This window comes from Perognathus longimembris, chromosome 2 (genome assembly GCF_023159225.1).
Source record: "Perognathus longimembris pacificus isolate PPM17 chromosome 2, ASM2315922v1, whole genome shotgun sequence".
In the NCBI taxonomy this organism is placed as follows: domain Eukaryota; kingdom Metazoa; phylum Chordata; class Mammalia; order Rodentia; family Heteromyidae; genus Perognathus; species Perognathus longimembris.
Window position 1 is genome coordinate 32484498 of NC_063162.1, and position 19350 is coordinate 32503847.

A 19350-nucleotide genomic window follows, 5' to 3' on the forward strand; every position below is an offset into this window, starting at 1 on the left:
GAGCATGGTATTTAAGGAAAAAAATGACAGTAAAATTTTATCCAAAACCTTTTGGAAATGTTTTAGCTTGGAGAGCTAGATTTTTTTTCTCTCTCAAGGGAATAGAGGTTTTACATTTACTTTTTTATTAGGAACTTTTTTTTCATTGTTAAAGTATTTTAATGTTCAGAAAAATAGTGTAATGTATTGAACATACACATATGTATATCAAGCCTGTTTTATCAAATATTAACATTCAATTAATGTTTTTATACATATGTGCATATAAAGTATATATGTGTGTTTATCGATGTATATATGTACTTTAACTATCATACTGTCATAGGCATTGGTTATCTAGTCATGTTCTCTCATGCCTTGTGACAGTGCTTGGGGAGAAATGGCTTCCAAACCTGTGAACCTTCTCCAGCAGCCTTTTCTCTTCTTCCCCAATTCTATATACAAGTCAGACACTACTGATCAGGGAGAAGTATAATACAGAATTCAGACAGTGATGTAAATGTCACTTAATAAGACCCTTCAAGGAACTTTTAGGATTAGGTCACAGGACTTTAGCTCCCTTAGAAACCAGAACATTCTCCCTGCATCTGAGAGTCACAGAATGGCTATTTATCTGAAGTTGTCACTGGCGTGAAGTTTACTGGGCAGAGGTGGGGTAGTCCTTTCCAGACTGACAAGACACTTGGATCAGTGCTACACATTAGGAACAATTAGTAGAGAATTAAAATGAGGTTGTTAAGGGCTATGTATACTGTTCTCCGAGGGTAATATCAAGAGAAGAATACAACTGGGTACCAGTGGCTCATGACTATAATTCTACCCAGGAGGTTGAGTGTGGAAGGATCATGTTTAGAGGTCATCTTGGGCAGAAAAGTTCTTAAGACTCTTTCTTGAAAATAACTGGCAAAAGGCAGGAATAGAGGCATGGCTCAAGTGATAAGAACACCAGCCTAGCAAACATAGGGCTCTGAATTCAAACCTTAGTGCCACAAACCAAATAAGCAAAATCAACAGCCAGAACACATGCCTGTACAGCCTTTACTACACATACTGGGTAATTCTGGGAGGCTCTTAGAAAGATGAACAGAGTATCAATGGTCATGATATTACTTTCTAGATGTTCCAGCAACCATATCTGGAACTAGTCTTTTTCCTTCCTACCTTTCAATCAATTCTGCTAAACTGCCCAATTAAAATGGAAAAGCAGCTTATGGTTGACTTGAAAGAGGCAGTTGGTATGTGTTTGCATGTTACAAATGTGTTCAGTTTGAAGTATGTTCTCTCCTCCCTCCCCATATGGAATACCAGTGATGACACCTTCTGTTTGTATCTGTATTCTCCTTTGGTTTATCCATACATGTGATCCAGGTCTTGCTCACATTAACATCTGAGTGCAAAATGGATGAGATTATTCCTATTTTATAGATGTAGAAAGGGAGAGGAAAAGGAGTAGAGAAACGACCCCATAGTTGGTGACTTGTTAGTGTTGAAGAGACCAGGTTTAAGTCTCAGAGTCTCTTCTTTCTCTTTCATAATGGACAGAACCGGTGTACATTGAAACAGTGTTTTCACATTTCATTATCCAAAAGGAAAATTGGTAAAAAGTTTTCTGTGTGTCAACTTTGGTTAGGGGTATTCATGGAAGCTCTTAATTTCCTTCATCTTTCTGTTCTGCTGAAGTGGGTGGTATGTCTCATTCAGTTGGCTGAGATAACCAAAGCCCATCAGGGTTCCAAGGTCCACATTGTACAGAGCTAATGATTTATCACATTTCAATTGGGCAGCTTGGAGCTATTACTAGCTTGCTATTTTTCTGCTTTGCAAACTAATAAGATGACAAGAAAAAAATCTGTACTTCTAAATTGTACACTTGCCATTCTGTTAATTCTTTTTAAAATAAGGTAGTTTTTTCCATTTAGAATTCTGGAGTCTTCATATCAACTTCTGTAGGACAAGTAAATGGCTCAACGGTACTTAATGGTCAGACTCTTAATTTCCAGTACTTACTGAATTTTAGACATTACATTGTTTGAAACTGAGCTGTTGCAGGGAAATTATTCCTATGTGTTTTATTCAATTCTATGTTCCTAATAGCAAAGATGAAGGCAGAATGAGATTGAACACAGGGCAAAACCAATTAGGACACAACCAAAATATTTGGACAGCTTGCACACTGTGGGTGGTACCCTCTTTGTTCCTTCTTCTGTGAGGCATGTGCATTCTGTTGATATCTTGCTAATCTAAATAGTTTCATTGTATCCTTATTCCTGATGTAGTTGATCTTTGAGTTATTTGCTGTCTTCCTCTTCACCCCCCCCCCCCCCAAGCTTCTCCTGGTTTCCAATTATCCTTTTCTGCTGTTAGCTCCTTCTAACACTGTCATCTTCTAACCATAGAGACAAATGCTTTTCACTTTATCTTCTTATAGCACTTGTATCGATTATTTTCTTTTTTCCATAATTGGATATTTGTATTCCTCTGCCTTGTGTCTTCCTAGATTCAATAGCTTGAAGCCAAGTTGACTAGAATATTTGTAGTAGGAAAAGACCCTCGAGATAATTTGCTCTGTAGCTTCATTTTAGAGAGATGAACTAAGCACATCCCACAATCACTTGTTTGATGGACTTGGGCTAGAAACCAAGCTTCCTGGCCCTTCAGCACATCTTGGAGTCTCTGCTGACTTCTTACACTCCCGACAGTCTCCTGTATCCCACCATTATTGCCTCTGAGGACTTCACAACTATTTGGCTGCAACTTTTCACTCCTTCCCCATGAATATCAGATATCTAATTGTACCATTCATCAGCACCTACCTATTCTTCCTGATTTTTTCTTCTTTAAAAACTTTCTTGAGCCAGAGACTCACTATCTAGCCTAGCTTGCCTCAGCCTTTTGATTCTCTGTGCTATCCTGTTTGGCCTCTTTCTGAGTGTGTGTGTGTGTGTGTGTGTGTGTGTGTGTGTGTGTGTGTGTGTGTGTGTGAATCAGAGTCTGTATAACTTAGTGCTGTATATCAGGCTGTCCTTTAACTTGTAATCCTTCTGCCTTAGACTCTTATGTAGTTTATAGGTTCATGGTGCCATACCTGGCTCTGTCTGATAGTCAACACAATATTTTAGTAATATAAAAGATTTGTCAGTAGTAAAATTCACTTTTGGAGGCACATAGTTATGTCTTAGTTTGGGCTTCTACTAGAATACCACTGAGTGTATGGCTTATAAAAACAAAAAATCCGAACACTTCTTTCTTATAGCTTGGTAGGCTAGACTTCTGAGATCAAGGAGCAAGCCAGCACGGTTGGATTGTGGTGAGATTCCTTCCTAGTTCATAGGCTGATGCATCTTTGCATAGCAGGGAAACCATCACCTACCTCTCCTGTCTTTCTTTTTAGGGACACTGATCCCATCATGACTTAATGCTGTCATAATGGTCCCATCTTCAAATACCATTCCTTTGGAGATGAGGGCTCAACCTCCAAACTTTGAAGGAACACAGACATTCAGTTCAAAGCAAGTTGTGAATTTCATTGTATGTATTGGTTCATCTAACCCCCAGTACAACCTATAGAACAGTTCTGTCACTTTTCTGTTTCTCTGGTGTTTATTTGTAGCTAAACACACCTTCCTCTAAACTCCTGACCTGTTCTGTGTTGGTAGTTTGGCCTTTTCCAGAATATCATAGAAGTGGAATTATACAGATCATAACTGCTTCAGACTGGCTTCTTTCCCTTAGCATTAGAGATTCAGCCACACAGAAAGCACTAGTTACCAAGGAGATTCCCGACACTAACTCAGTGCTCTGTTCCTAAATCCACATTTCATACATGAAATTAGCTAATTATAGGTATGGTGAAGGGTTTCTATTGAGGAACTCTAACTCTTCTAGAAACTCTTCTAACTCTTATTGTTGGAATACTTTTGTCATTTACTAGTCACTTAATCAAGTTTCTTTCTTTATTGCCCAGATGATTTGGGATGATTTCCAGGAAACTAGAAATACTTTGAAAAGATGTTGCTTTTTGAAATGAGTGCTTATGATTTTCTAAAGTGAGTAACAGAAAAGTTAAAATGAGCCAAGTGTTTTACTTTGAGTTCATTCCAGCTTCAGTGTTTGTATAAAAGATGTCTAACTTTTACTAATATCATAAAGGGTTGATCTACTTGGCAAGGTTATTCTGTTTAGGATAGGATAGAACTAGGGAGTCATAATATTGGTAAAAAAAATCGTGATACAAATATGGCCTTTTAAAAATCATCAAATTATTCTGAAGTCTGTGTGGCTTCATGGATGGGAACATGTATTTAAAATCAGCTTCTTGTTTTCTCTTCAATAGCTTGGTCGTGTTTTTACTGAATCTTTGTAAGTAAATATCTGATGCTTGCTCTGTGTCAGGTACATATTAAGTGTTAGTCTGTGTAACCCTCACAGTGACCCTTTGGAATAAGATATTCCCATTTTACAGAGGGAAATAATGCTGTAGAGGCCATGTACTTGTCCAGTGTGAGCCCATAATGTGGTGGTATAGAGCCTGGTCTTTGAGTCCTTTGGGCCTAGCACTGCCCATTCAGCCATAATCAGCTTGGCATAAAGACATGCTGCTTCTGCCACCTGCTCATCATTAAGGCTGGCATAGCTTTACCCAACATGGTTTCTTCTTCCTTTATGGGTCTGTTTCCAGGGTCTAGGGTTAATTCTTGCCTGCTACTTGCCCTGAGATCAAGTACTGTTATATTGTGTGAGCCTGGGAACTATCCCTGAGCAATTCAGCTCAAGGCTAGCACTCTACCACTTGAGTCACAGCATCACTTTGGTTTTTCTGCTGGTTAATTGGAGGTAAGAGTCTCATGGACTTTCCTGCCTCTGCTGGCTTTGAATTGTGATCCTTAGATATCAGCCTCCTCCTCAGTAGCTAGGATTACAGATGTGAGCCACTAGCTTGTATGTGTGTGAGTGTTTTAATTAAAAAAATTTTTTTTGTTGGTCACGAGGCTTGAACTTAGGGACTGGGTTTTGTCCCTGAAATCTTTTGCTCAAGGCTAGCACCCTACCACTTTGAGCTACGGCTCCAGTTTTCTGGTGTTTAATTGGAGACAAGAATCTCATGGACTTTCATGTCTAGGCTGGCTTTGAACCAGGATCCTAAGATCTCAGCCTCCTGAGTAGCTCATTTGTGTTTAATTAAAAACATTTGCTGTCTCCTTTTTAATTGACATACAGTTTGAATTATAAAAAAAAAACTATTGCTACTTAATAAGTTGTGTTAATCTAATTATAGTCTTAGTTGACATCAATGGATATCTTTTTGTACAGAAACGTTTTTGTAGAATTGTTTTTAGCAAAATTGGTTACCATATAGAACACTTTAACCCTACAGATGAAAAAATAGCATAACCTGCTCTCGGTTAACAAAACAAAACAAAACATGGCAGTCACTTTTTGGAGATGATTTACTCTTCTGCTTTCATCTTGAGTTTGGCTATGTTGATGCCTGCTAATTTTTTTTTTCAGCCTTTAAGATGAAAGCAGTAGTAAGTTGGAGCTTCAGTATACAAATCCACTAAGAAGAAAAAAATAGGCTCTGCATTTTCCATCAGTGTAGAAGTCAAATCTGTCTTGTGCCCGTGGGCAGTGTGCGTTGCTGGCTGGGTCTGCATCATTATTCTGAAGTCTGTACTGAAGTCCTGTGACTAATGTGTTCCAGCTGTCTGGGTCACTGCTTTGGAGTACTATTTATTTGCAGTAGGGATGCTGCAAAGAGGAAAAGCTTTCCCTTTTGTTGGTTGAAGCTTTCCTAGTAATTAGCAAAACAAGCCTGCCTCTTATTTGGAGAGAGACTGGAAAGGCGGCTAAAGAGTCAATTGTACACAACCACTTTGGAAAACAATTTGGCATTACTTTGAGGAGTTGAACATGTGCAGTCCCAAGGCCAGTTTTCCCCTTAGGTATACACTCTACAGAAATTTTCCTGTGTGTACCAGGGAACAAGCACTAGAATATAAATGACACCATTATTCAAAACAGAAAAACAACGACAGAAACAACAACCCTGAAAAAGCCAGCCCCAAAGAATCCCCAGCATAGAATAGAGCTGGAAATTGTGGGTATATTCACCAAGTGTGAACTTTATATTGGTGAAAAAGAAATGAGCTAGAGTCAGTGAGTCAATAGGGGTAAATCTTCCAATCAAAGTCTTAAGGGAAGAGGCAAGTTTAGAGGAATACAGTCAAGATAGTTTCATTTATATTAGGCTTAAATGAGGCAAAACACCACTACATGTTGAGAATACTTATGTGATAAGACCATAAAGAGGAACAAAGGAATTATTGGCTCAAAATTGGGGCTTGTGGTGAAGCTTGGTGATTGGATAGTATTGAAGAATGAGGGGGAAATGCAATCAGAAGGTGCATATACCCACATAAGACTTCCCCAAACAAGAACAAACCCAACCTAGGTGCTGGTGGTTCATGACTACATGTAAGCCTAGCTACTCAGGAGGCCGAGGTCATGGTTTAAAGGTAGCCCAGAAAGGAAAGTCTATGAGACTTCTATCCAATAGCTCCAATTAGCTAGCAAAAAGCTGGAAGTGGAGGTGTGGTTCAAATGATAGAGTGCTAGCCTTGAGGAGAAATAGCCCAGGCCCTAAATTCAAGCCCCCTTCTTGTGTGTGTGCGCGTACATGCGCGCACCCCCCCCCCCCCATAAAACCAACACAAACCAAAACAGCCAACTGGGTAATAGGTACTTTGGAATTGATTTAGTTATTGTTTAAACTTGTGTAGTTGCTTATTAGTTACAATTACATAACCAATTACCTCAAGATTTTCAAAATAACAATAACATTAATATTACCTCTCAGTTTCTGAGTGTGGGTCAGGAAATTTGGGAGAGCTTAGCTGGGATGTTGTGACTTGAGGTCCTCTGTGGAGTTGTAGCTGAACTGACTGTGGCTGGAGGACCTCACCAGCAAGGCTGTTGTTTCTGGCTGGCTGTTGGGAAGAGGCTTCTGTTCTTTACCTATTTCTTGAACTTCTTGACTGCCCAGCTTTTTGCCCCCCCCCCCCCCCAAGGCAGGATGGAGACACTAGCCACAACATCCCTTGACTTGGTCTTTAAAACCTCACCTCTCCATTTCCATAGTAGAGTGAGTTGGGTTTGCACATACTAGCCTTACTCAGTGTGGAAAGGGACTTACTACATTGGCCCATAAATATTGGGATAATGGGGGGCCATCTTGGAAACTTGAGTACCAGTTAGTCTAAAACCTAGGCAAGTAAGGATAGTTGTTTGACCTTAAAAATTCGAAGTGATTGCATTCTACTCCATGATGTATATTTGTCTTAATATTAGCAGCTTTTAAGTTATTAGTGAATTTGCTTAACCTTCCCTTGCCAAAATCTCCAAGTGATTTTCAGGTTTCTGGAAGTACATCGTGTATTTTTCCTTTGTGTAGCTGTGGGCATAACTTCTTGGTAAGTATTGCTAAGAGTCCAAGTGCCCCTATTTGTGAGCCAGCCAGTCACACTGTTTCTGCTTTGCAATGTCAACATCCTTGGAACCGTGTTCCAAAGGAGAGGCAGTATCCCAGAGAGGGTCTCAGCTTTGTAATCAAGCTAACAAGAAATAAGACAGGACTGAAAGCCAGGTTCAAGGGCTCTGTGACCAGCTTTCCTGAGGCTTGTTTGAGCCAGCACTTGTACATTAAGCATCAGTACTACTAAACTTTCACGTGTGCACATATTGATAGATTAACAGGAGAAGGACCCCATTAGGCCATCATGTAGCCACTGCATTCTTCTTTATAGTGTTGATACTGCTCTTGTCTTCCTTTGTGGCGTTATGTATGTGCTTTACTTTATTGTATGACTGTGTTATGTTGTAGTTTACATTTTAAAAAAATCATGTTTCAACATCAAGGACTCACTCATTGTCTTTGGGTATAGCGATGATAAAGTCTCCAGTGCTACGAAGTAATACTTGCTCTTTTACTTTAGTTGGTCAATGATACTCTTTTGACATAGAAGTGGGAAAAAAATTCAAGTATATATGTGTGTGTATGTGTATACATGCCAAAAGTATAGTGTTATTGTGACTACAAGGGAAGTATAATTAGTAATTATAGTAATTGGTAGTAATTACAGTATTAATGGTACTATTAAAATAATTATGAACGTATACTCTCAGGGAACAAACTGTAGCACCTGCTCCATCTCTCATGTGAATGTGTTGTTTGGCTGTTTGGTTCTGGGGTTGGTTTTCAGGAGAGCATCGTCTGTGTGAGTGTGTGTGTGTGTGTGTGTGTGTGTGTGTGTGTGTGTACATCCTGTGCAGTGAGATGAACCCTGAGCCTGCAGTCAAGAAACCATAAGCAGCAGTTTTGTTTCTCTTGTTTTCTAGTTGGTTATCCTTGTCATATATGGTCTGTGAAACTTGGCTGCCTTCTCTGGAATGTGGGATCTGTAAACTTGCTCTGTAAACTTGACTCACAGGGCTGTAAGGAGAATCCGAGGTAGTAGATGATCAAGTGGTGTAGTGGTAGTGCTGTGGACATGCCTGTCAGGCACGATGGCACTGTGTATGTAACTGCGAGTGCTGCTGAAAGGGTTTGAGAAAGTCTAGCAATTTCCATGTGGTTTTTAAGAGTGCATGCAGATGCCTTCTAAGGATGATCTCAGAAGTCCAAGGTTAGGCATGCTCAGGTCACGGCTTTTGTCTGAATGGATGTTTGGGCCTGTTGACTACTCTGAAATTACTGTGAATTATGAGAAACGCAAGCATACTTTCAGCCTGAAATGGAGACCTAATTCATGGAAGACCTGAAGTATGGCCTAAAGACTATAGTTAATAACAATGTATTGGGTATTAGAAATTTGCTAAGAGACTACATCTTAAACTCTCACCATGTGAGATGATGTTTATATTAATTAATTTGATTTCAGTAATGAGTTCTTTATGTATACATATATGAAAATGCCATGGTGTTCTTATAAAAGCTGACTAAAAACTAGAAAAAACCCTTACTTTTGGAGTGTTTCTTTGCTCCAGAAGTTCCTTCACCTATAGTATGTGGCCATTTTTTTTCACTCTATTTGAAAAAAAAAATTTACCATTATTTTAATCTAGAGTCTTGCCATAGATTAAGTACATTTTGTAAGTGGAAATAGCATTAATAATAATTAAGGCCCTTAATAACACATAGTTTTGCCTTTGCAGGGTGAAGGCAGCATGAGAGATCCCTGAATTTGCCTTCAGGCATATTTAGCCATTCAGTTTTGATTAAAAGGAAGACAGCCATCCATTAGAAAGGTGAGTAAAGATTTCTATGCAGCTTTTGACTATAATTGTTTTTTCCAAAACTACGGAAGGGTTAATGGAATGTTTAGTGAGTTCCTCTGTATATATTACCTGGATTTAACTGTTGTTATCACTTTGCCACATTTTTTGTAGGTTTGCACCTTTTTTTCCTTTTTTACTGAAACACGTGAAAGCAAGTTACAGACATCATGCATTTACTTCTAACTTTGAGGGAATGCAGTTCCTAAAAGTAATAATATTTTTTTCTTATGAGGCATTTTAGGAAGGTCACAGACTATGACATAGAGCCATTCAATTAAGCAGTTATGTAGGCCATGCTGGCCTTAAACTTGTGATCCTCCTGCCTCTGCTTCCTAAATGCTGTTAAACTTTTCTATTAAAGAGTATAAATTTGAGTTATGTTCCTGTCATAGTTGATATGAGCCATAGTGTCAGATTACATTTTTCTTGGTCTAAGACCAGGACTCAAACTTGCACCTGATGTTTTCATTCATTGCCTAGTTCTCTACCAACTGAGCCATGCCTCCAACCCTCAGGTTTCTTTCTTTTTTTTTTTTAAAGGAGTGGCAATGTGGTTCCCTTGCTGGGCCCTTGTCTAGCAAGTATAAGCTCTGAGTTTTCCCAGTGTGGAAAACTTTTTTTTTTGGCCAGTTATGGGGTTTGAACTTGGGGCCTGGGAGCTATTTCTGAGCTCTTTTGCTCAAGGCTAGCACTCTACCACTTGAGCTATAGCACCACTTCTAATTTTCTGGTGGATAATTGAAGATAAGAGTTTCAAGGACTTTCCTGCTGAATAGCTAGGACTACAGGTATAAGCCACAAGTATCTGGAGAAAAAATACATTAAAAACATGTTTAATGTAAAATCAGGTAAAATCAGAGACAAAAATTATTAATTATTGGAAATAGGGGCAAATATTAGGGGCAGATAATCTCTGTGAAGAGAATTTTGGATGGACAGTCATTAAGAAAGGAACTTCCCAAAAGTGAAATGTAACTACACTCACACATGGGAATGAGTCTCTACTGTTTTTATTTATTTTATTTTATTTATTGCCAGCCCTGGGGCCTTGGACTTAGGGCCTGAGCACTGTCCCTGGCTTCTCTTTGCTCAAGGCTAGCACTCTGCCACTTGAGCCACAGCGCCACTTCTGGCCATATATGTGGTGCTGGGGAATCGAACCCAGGCTTCATGTATACGAATCAAGCACTCTTGCCACTAGGTCATATTCCCAGACCCTCTACTGTTTTTAGATTTAAATACACCACCCTGACTCAAGGCCACTGCGCAAGGCTGTTTTACTTCCAGCTATATGTTTTTGTTTTTATAAGGTTACTAGTGGTCATGCTGACCTGGCTCAAGACTTTGTTTTATGTCTGCAACTCAAGGCTAAGTTCTATTCCTGTGTGCAATTTTTCTCTTTATAAACCCTGTTAAAACCAAAGCTGGCACTGTGGCTCTATTATTTGAGTTGTGGAGTGTAGTCGTCAAGGCCAAATAAAGACTCCTTGCCCTGTTTATCTGAGCCAGTGGTGGTATTTACAGGTATCGGGATAATTCATTTAATTAATCAGTACATAAGCAATATGAATTAGTTTGATATGAGAAACATCTGAGTATGAAAGCATGGACCTTGTTCAATATTCAGATATGAGAAATGGAAGCATGGATTATTACTGTACTTTTTTCATATCTTGTCATCTGTCTGCTTGCCCCATCTGGTTTCTCAATTGGGTCATTGGGTCTCAGATGGTGACCTTTTGCCCTTGTACTGGTCAGCATTCCTAATTATATCAATCTTCCTGATTTAATGAGATCAAAGTTATTTTATTGGGGGGGGGTTGATAGTACTGAGATTTGAACTTTGGGCCTTGAACTGGCCTGGTTTACTGCTTGCTCAGCTGGCACTCTACCACTTGAACAAGGAATATATCAGGTCGTCCAAATCAACTCAATGTGCCAAATAAAGAGACATGACAAGGGGCAGAGAGAGGACATATGTGACACATCTTCACATGCGAAAATAGTACTTCATTCATCTTCAGCTGTCTTTGTGGTACAGACATGAGCATTAGATTAAAATAGAGGAAGGGTAATAGAGGTAGAGTAAAAGGCATGTGGGATTTAAACATCCCTGGTGTGGCCTGGTTGGCCATTGTGTCAGTTGTGGTTCTCCCAGGTTTTGGAGATGTTGTACCCTGAACCAGATTACTCCTCTCAGCATCATCATTATAGGTAATTGATCTCACCAGAGGGTTGTTGTTGTTGTGGTGGTGGTGGTGGTGTTGTGGTGGTGTGTGGTGGTGGTGTGGTGGTTATTGTGGTGTGTTGTGGTGTGTGGTGGTCTGTCCTTCCAGACTGCTATTCCTTAGGGGTAGTTTCAGTCCCTTGTCTTAAAGATATTATTGATCAGTTTTGTCTTTCCTGAAACTCAAGGTGATTGCAGAGTGACTGGAGAGAGAAATTCTTAGAGAAAAGACAAATACAAAGTGGAGACAGTGATGATAAGTTTTTTTTTCATCCTGTTCTTCAGTTAATTTTTGGTTCCAAGTAAGAAATTAATGCTTTTCAGCAAAAATAAAAAAAAATACACTTTGAATAGATTGAAAGAACTTTTTCTCTAGGGTGAGAGCATTAGCCTTTGGGGGTTTGAGTACTTACTGAGATTGCCTGTGAGGTGTTCCTATCTCTAGGTTCAGCCTCAGGAGATAACTTGTGTTAGAAGTTTTATTTACAGTATAGTGTTTTCTTCTCATAGGCTTTGTGGTTTTTTTTCCCCTCCCATTGTTGCTCCTATCTCTCTTCTATATAATAGTCTTCTCAAATGTTGAAGGCCTTCAACAATTTTCCATTTTAGGTTTTCTTTGCATATCCCATTGCTCACAGCAAGCTTCTACCAATCACAGATGCTGTGGCTGAAGTATTTGGTGTGTTGTGATTAGATCACCCAGGTCACATGGGTACAGCCTGAGTTCTGCAGATAGTTGGCTGAAGAAGGATTGATTGATGGACAGTAGGGTGTGGTTCCCTCAAGAGGTAAATCAAGATTACCAGCAGGATGGGTGGGTACTGGAAGGTCCACTGATGGGAATAACAATCATCATGAATGTATCTTTTTATGGTTTGCAAAGTATTTTCAGGCATATTCATTGGTTTAATAATGAGAATAATGAGGTGATTCAGAACATGAATTCTGGGGCCAGGCTAGGTTCAACCACTAGCTTCATGGGCTTCTGAGAAATTATCTAACCTTGTTGTGCCCTAGTTTCTTCAACTGTGGAATGGGCTAAAGGTGTTTACCTCACAGCGTCTGAGGAAGATCATACTAATTGATGCTTAGCAGGTAACAGTACCTCTTGCCTGCTCACCTCCTTACTCCATCTTATTGTGGTTGGCATTTAAAACAATCTAGCCAGCAGAGGAGTGAGTGTCCTGCCCAGTTCCTTGACAGTTGAGAAAGTCCAGAATCACATGGGCTGTAGGGGTCAGCACTGTTCAGTTCTGACTTTTTAACCTGTCCCTGTACCTTCACTCTGTGTCAGGACAATGGGGTACTGGGCTTAATGGTAAATGAAGGAAGCAGAGAAGAAAATTTCCCTACAGAGTAGAACTGTTTTATGGAAGGTTCTTAGCCTATAAAAGGGGTTATTTATTCGATGCATACGTTGATCTTTGGCTTCGCATTTGAAGAGTGTCCCTGGGTATACTTAGGAGAACATCACTAAGAAGAAATTCACATTGGTGTTGTTCCACCCTTGTTGGAAACATGCTTGGGGTACCGTCCAGGCATCTCTTACTTCATCAGGAAGTGCTTAATCAGAGCCAGTCTTCTGCGCTGCAGAGGACCTGAAGGATTTTGTGGTAAAGGTGATTTGAGCCTGTCAGGTTGATGGGAGGATGTAATTACTGACTCAGGTTTGGTCCATCCATCACAGGATACTGCTTCCCAGGCCTTTAGCCAGTTCTGTCTAGAAATAGTCAGCATTTTCCCATTAAGAGTATTTCCCCAGAACTGCTGAGAAAGTTGTGTTATTCTTGATGAAGGAGGCTTGCTCTTAAGTCTCAGATGTTGATATGACCTAGACATCTAGGAAAGGGTCATGTTGCTTTTTTTTGACAACAATGTCAGTGAATGATTTCTGTTGTATTTATTGCAGACTCAAAACATCAGAAACTTAAAGTATTAGTGTGGGTAATCCATGGTCCATCCCCCCAAAAATGCGACTATAAAAGCAAGGAAAACCTTAGCTGAAAACACAATATTGGCTGTCCCTGCAGTGCTTTTGAGGAACAATGGTGCTATTTGGTCTCTGCAAGCTTGCTTCATTCCTGGCCTGCCAAACTGCCCTGCTATTGCAGAGCAGTTTCCTCCCCCAGTGCCATTATATTTGAAATGTAGGAGGGGCTCACATCACTCTTGAATGAACACTCATCTGAACTATGCCTTTAATTTTTAATTTCTTTTGAAATCATTTCTCATGTATGTCTCCAAGAATTTTAGCTCTAGCCTTAGTGGTACCTGTTGTCTGAGCACAGCCCATTGTTTTTGTTCTTTCTGTAGATGGAGGTGGTGGTATGTGAGGCTTAATTCCAATACTTGGTTTTACAATAATATTTACATTCCAAAGGCAACACCTTCTCAGAGAGTAAAAAGGATTAGCTAATAATCTGGTGGGAAGACCCTACATTTGCCCAATGCTTGTTGGAATCATAATAGATTCTCAGATTTAATCCTCCTCTGTTTGTTTCTAGCTCCTTGGAGCTTGCTGAGGAGTCTAGGAATGAATGTTAATAGTTTGTTTCATTGCTTTTCACCTGACCCCGTGTTTTACAGTGGCAAAAATGGGTCAAGCTTATTTTTTGTGAAGTTAGCAACAAAAGTCTTAACATCACCATTCATTATGGGACTGGGCATCACCTCATGGCAATAACGGTCACAGGATCATTAGTTTGCAGATGAGGGAAGAAACAGGCACAGCCAGATTGACTGAGTGGCCGCTGGCCTTAGTGGTCACACATACTCTGGTAAACTGGTGTGGGCGAGTATCCAGTCCAGTGTTTAAACTGCCTATCCATAAGAAGCATGCAGAACTGTTTAAAAACATTCCATGGCCTGTGGTCCCCACACCCAAAAAGTTCTTCTCTGGGGAAGCTGCTTTGCCTTTAGGATTGAGAGCACTTGAAGGAGAAGAGTATTGGTTCCTAAAACATACAGTCTCCTGATAACTCATTAAAGGGGGAGACATAGGCCTATCCAGATAACTTGAATAGAAAGTATAGAGGGGGTCTAGAAGTCATTGTTTTAATGAGTCCTCCAGCAGGTCCCTCCCTCCTTCCCTCCCTCCCTCCCTCCCTCCCTCCCTCCCTCCCTCCCTCCCTCCCTCCTTTCCTCCCTCCCTCCCTCCGTCCCTCCCTTCCTTCCCTTTATTTTTATTGTTAAAGTAATGTACAGAGGGGTTAAAGTTACACACGTAAGATAGTACATTTCTTGTCAAACTTGTTATTTTTGAATTGGGGCTAAAAATTTTGCTGGCATTAAATCTACTTGTGTACATACACATGTATTATGTATTATAATATACGTTATATATTATATATTGTGTATATATATATGACGTTCTGTCTAAAGTATATTGTAACAGACCTCTAGAATGTTAATTTAAAACGTATACCCATTAAGTCCCCTTTTCTCCTTCTCTTCTCGCATGACCACCTTTCTCTCTTCTGTTGCTGTGAATTTGAATACATAGGATACTTTATATAAATGGAACATGAGGTGATTTGTGTGTGCACCAACTTCACAGAAGTTGATGTGGCTCATTTCCTTGCAGACTCATACCCACACCGTCAGTGACAGCAGCTGTGAGTCTGAAAACTCACCTTCGTCATCGTTGCACCACGGTCATTCTAGTCCTGTCTCTTCCACCTTGGTTGTTTTCTGTCATGTTCATCAAGTTGCTTAGTTTCCCCGAGGTCATCTGCTAGTCCTCCCTCTCTATTTCTTTTTTTTTTTTTTGGCCAGTCCTGGGCCTTGGACTCAGGGCCTGAGCACTGTCCCTGGCTTCTTCCCGCTCAAGGCTAGCACTCTGCCACTTGAGCCACAGCGCCGCTTCTGGCCGTTTTCTGTATATGTGGTGCTGGGGAATCGAACCTAGGGCCTCGTGTATCCGAGGCAGGCACTCTTGCCACTAGGCTATATCCCCAGCCCAACCTCTCTATTTCTTATCTGGTGTTAACTTTATATATGTAAATATATACAGATGTGCCTCACAGTATAGTTTGATTACCTGAACTTTCCTGTACACAAATTTTGTTTTTCTTGGAATTAATTCTTGTTTTTGTTTTAAAATTTTCTTTGCACAAAATGACAATGAATCTCCTCTCAATAACTTAACGTGTCAGTTTTCAGTTCCATCTTCTTACAGAATGCTCACCTGGAGCCTTCAGTAGAGTGCTCTGTGGCTTGCCGGGCCCACACACGCCTTAGAAGTCTCTTCAGTACCAATTTGGCCATTTCTTTCATTTTCTGCTTATTGGCTTCCCTCCTCCCTTTATTTCAGTTTATCTTGCTTTACTCTTTTTTTCAGATCACATTTTCTGGCACCTTCATAACAAATTGCAAATGAGAAGACTTGAGTTGTTATGTGTGTGAGAAGGTTACATTCATATTTAATTTATAGTGTGTCCAGGTGTAGAATTCCAGGTTGGAAATCACTGAGCTGTGTAATAGCAAAGGCTTGCTTCTTGTTTGCTGGTATCTAGTGTAGATAGGAAGAAGGTGAGATCTGAAGATTCTCAGTTCTTTAAAGACTTATTTTATTTCTTGTCCCTCCCGACTTTTTTTTTTTTTTTTTTTTTTTTTTGCCATTTGTTGGGCTTGAACTCAGGGCCTGGGCGCTGTCCCTGAACTCTTTTGCTATAGGCTAGCACTCTACCACTTTGAGTGACAGCTCCACTTCCTGTTTTTGAGTAGTTGATTGGAGATAAGAGTCTCACTGTGGACTCCGGCTGGCCTTAAACCCTGATTCTCAGACCTCAGCCTCCTAAGCAACTAGAATTATGGGCATGAGCTACTGGTGCCTGCCTCCCCCCCCCTTTTTTTTCCCTTTTAAATAGGGTCTAGCTCTGTAACCCAAGCTGGCCTTCAACTCTCGATCCTCCTACCTCTGCTTTTTATGTGCTGGTATATCTTTAGCATTCTTTAGGAGTCTACTTTCATTTCTTTTGATGGGATCCAAATAGCTACATTTAGTCTGGAAACTCTTCAGTTGTAGAATCACTAAGAGAATGAGTACTTAGGATTTTGTGCCACTGATGGAAGGAAATCCTATCTAAGAAAGTGCGTTTCTCCACCTAGCTGTGCCATACCATCCTTTGGGCCCTCTGCTGGAAAAGTAGAATCAAGTCTCAATAATGCCTTTTTACGTGTATCCTCTAGTATTATAGACGTAGGACAGTACTGTATCATCCCTCTGTGAATATAAAATACCTTGTATACCTGCTTTATGATACGTAGTAGTGACTGTGTTTTATCAGAACTGTTGTTTTTAATGATGTTACTCAAGAATGTTTTCTTTCCAGATGATGGTGGAGAAGCTAATAAAAAAAATGGTGCCAGGTACCACAACAGTAACAGAACTTTGCATTTTTCTGGGGTTTTGTTTTTTTATCTTTTTTTTTCTTTTTATTAATGGAGTGTGCTGGATGTCTAATTTTGTTCAGATGACTGCAGAACCTGGAAAAGCTGTTGCTGCTATTGATGCATAACATACTGCTATTATTGGTCTTTTTATATAAATATAAATATATATACATTTATATAATTTGAAGTTTTGGAAACTTTAGCTGTGCTGTCAACTTTGGAAAAAGTATCCCAGTTTACCGTGTTGAGTTGGCATTGTACAGAAATTAATAGCCATATTGGTCTAGAAATGTTAAACTTAATTTTTTTCCATTTGTACAGGGGTAAATGCACTGTATTAAATATGTAAGGTCTTATCTACGTGGGTTTGATTACAGAAACTAATAAAGTATTCTCTAAATAAAAAAAAAGATTTTTTTTTTCTTTTGCTTTTGAGTCATTGGTGCTTGATTAACTTATGCCTTTCAAAAGAAATGACTATAGGGCTGAGTGCATGACACAAGTTGTGGAGCACCTGCCTAGTGTGAAGCTATGAGTTCACACTCCAGTACTGCCAAAAGAAAAAGAAAAAGATTATAAGGCAGTCATGATGGTCCGGTCCGTATCTATAATCCCAGCAGTTGGGAGGCTGAGACTGGAGAATGAGTCCAGTATGAGTCCAAGGCCAGCTTGAGCTACATAGTAAGATGATGTCTCAAAACAAGACAAAAAAGAAATAAATGATAGTTGTGTTGGGATTTTTTTTTGGTGTTGGGATTTTTAAAGGGGAGAAAAACTGCATGTGTCTATTCATTTAACTTGAAGTCAGTATGAACATCTTAAAAAAATCCAGGTCAGGGTTTGTAGCATCAGCATCTGGTCAGACATACACCTGCGGTAGCAAGCATTAGCTTGTGTTCTGTTATTTTAAGGTGTGAAGTAAATTTAGATGGTCTCAGCAGAGATCTTGACTTCCTTCTTAACTCTGCAGTAGCTGCCTTCTTTTTTCTCCCAGCTAAATGCTTTTATTCCAGGTGCTAATGTACCAATAAATTCATAAATGATATTTGGACTTTGTGATAAAAAATTTTAAAAAAGTCCTTATTGATGTTTCTAAAAGGAATTTTCTGAGGGCTAAGTATATAATCCTTAGATTAAAATGCAGCTGACACTTAAGCCGTCTCACATTAAAAAGCCGAATAATAGGCTTTAATGCCATTTGTCCTTGACCACCCACAAAAGGCATTCCTGCAGGCCAGAGAGATTGGACATAATACGGCCTAGGAAGCTGGCTGAATTTGTGATATTTATCCTTTGGTAAATGCTTCAACAAAGCATTCATTCAAGCCTGGCATGGATATGAATAGATAGAAAACCTGTTAGCCTCAATTCTGGTAGCAGGTCACTGCAAATATGAAGCAATTGTAGGAGGGCAGAGTGCTTCTTTTACAACTGGCTCACTGACCTTGGATTCTTTATGATTCACTCCCTATGACTTGCTTCCTGTCTCTGAGCATTGGCTGTACCCTCTTTCTGTGCATGCTTCCTTCTAGCTGACTGAAGCACAGTTCTTCATAGGATGGCTTGGTTGTCCATTCAGTAATTGAGGTGATGGGGATGGTGGTTCTTAGGTCATCCAGCTGTGAGTTCTTCCATCTGTGTGCAGTAGCAGCTTTTCCACTGGGAAAGGGGTGGGGTGGGGGGAGGATAATGTGTTTCCATGTTAATTGCTATGGAAACTTTTCTGAAATCCTTTCCTTGAATATACTAGTCTATGTGCAAAACAGAAATCATTTTCACCCAAAAGAACATCCTGTTACTATATGAACTTTTGTGGAAATCAGACTCATAATTTCCTACCTTTAGGTCACTCCTGTCTCTTGAAGCCCTCAGCAATCTAGCAATAATTTTTCTTTTGTCTTGAGGTTGAATTAAAAATAAAAGGAAGTCTAGTACTACAGAGACACCTAGTTGCGTGTTGTATTTCATAAGAAAACTAAATTATAAATACCTGCATATCAGGAAAGGAATATCTTGTTTAATTAGCAACTCATCCCTTTCTCTGTATTTCTGTCTCTTTTCCATACTTTCCCAGTTGTCTCCCTTGTTTTTTTATATGGTGGTGAAATGAACTGTGGGAGCTTCATCCCTTCTACTTAGTAGACATAGTCCAGGTGTTTATTTCTAAGGGGAATCTTGCAGATGATGACAGGTTAGCTCACGTATGTTCTCCTTGGCTCTCCTGCTGTTATCATAGTTGCTGCCTTTGCCACACTTCCACTTGGGAACTTTCAAGCCCAGGCACGGGCACAGTATCTCCTTCATTCCCCCTCAGATTAATGGAAGCAGCCCGAGTCTTCAAAAAGACTATTCAGAATTCCAAGGGCCAGCAAAGGAAAATAAACTTGAAAAAAAAA

At 39.8% G+C, this 19350-nt stretch overlaps 1 protein-coding gene across 11 annotated transcripts in view; it reads left to right on the forward strand.

Annotated features, from left to right (window-relative positions):
- The window catches only part of Sgms1 (sphingomyelin synthase 1), a 250008-nt gene that overhangs the window by 22553 nt on the left and 208105 nt on the right, over window positions 1-19350 (forward strand). For all 11 annotated transcript variants that reach the window (XM_048338764.1, XM_048338763.1, XM_048338767.1 and 8 more), the window contains exon 2: window positions 9211-9303. The gene's annotated coding sequence lies outside the window, so the exon portion shown is untranslated. The remainder of the gene's footprint in view (window positions 1-9210; window positions 9304-19350) is intronic.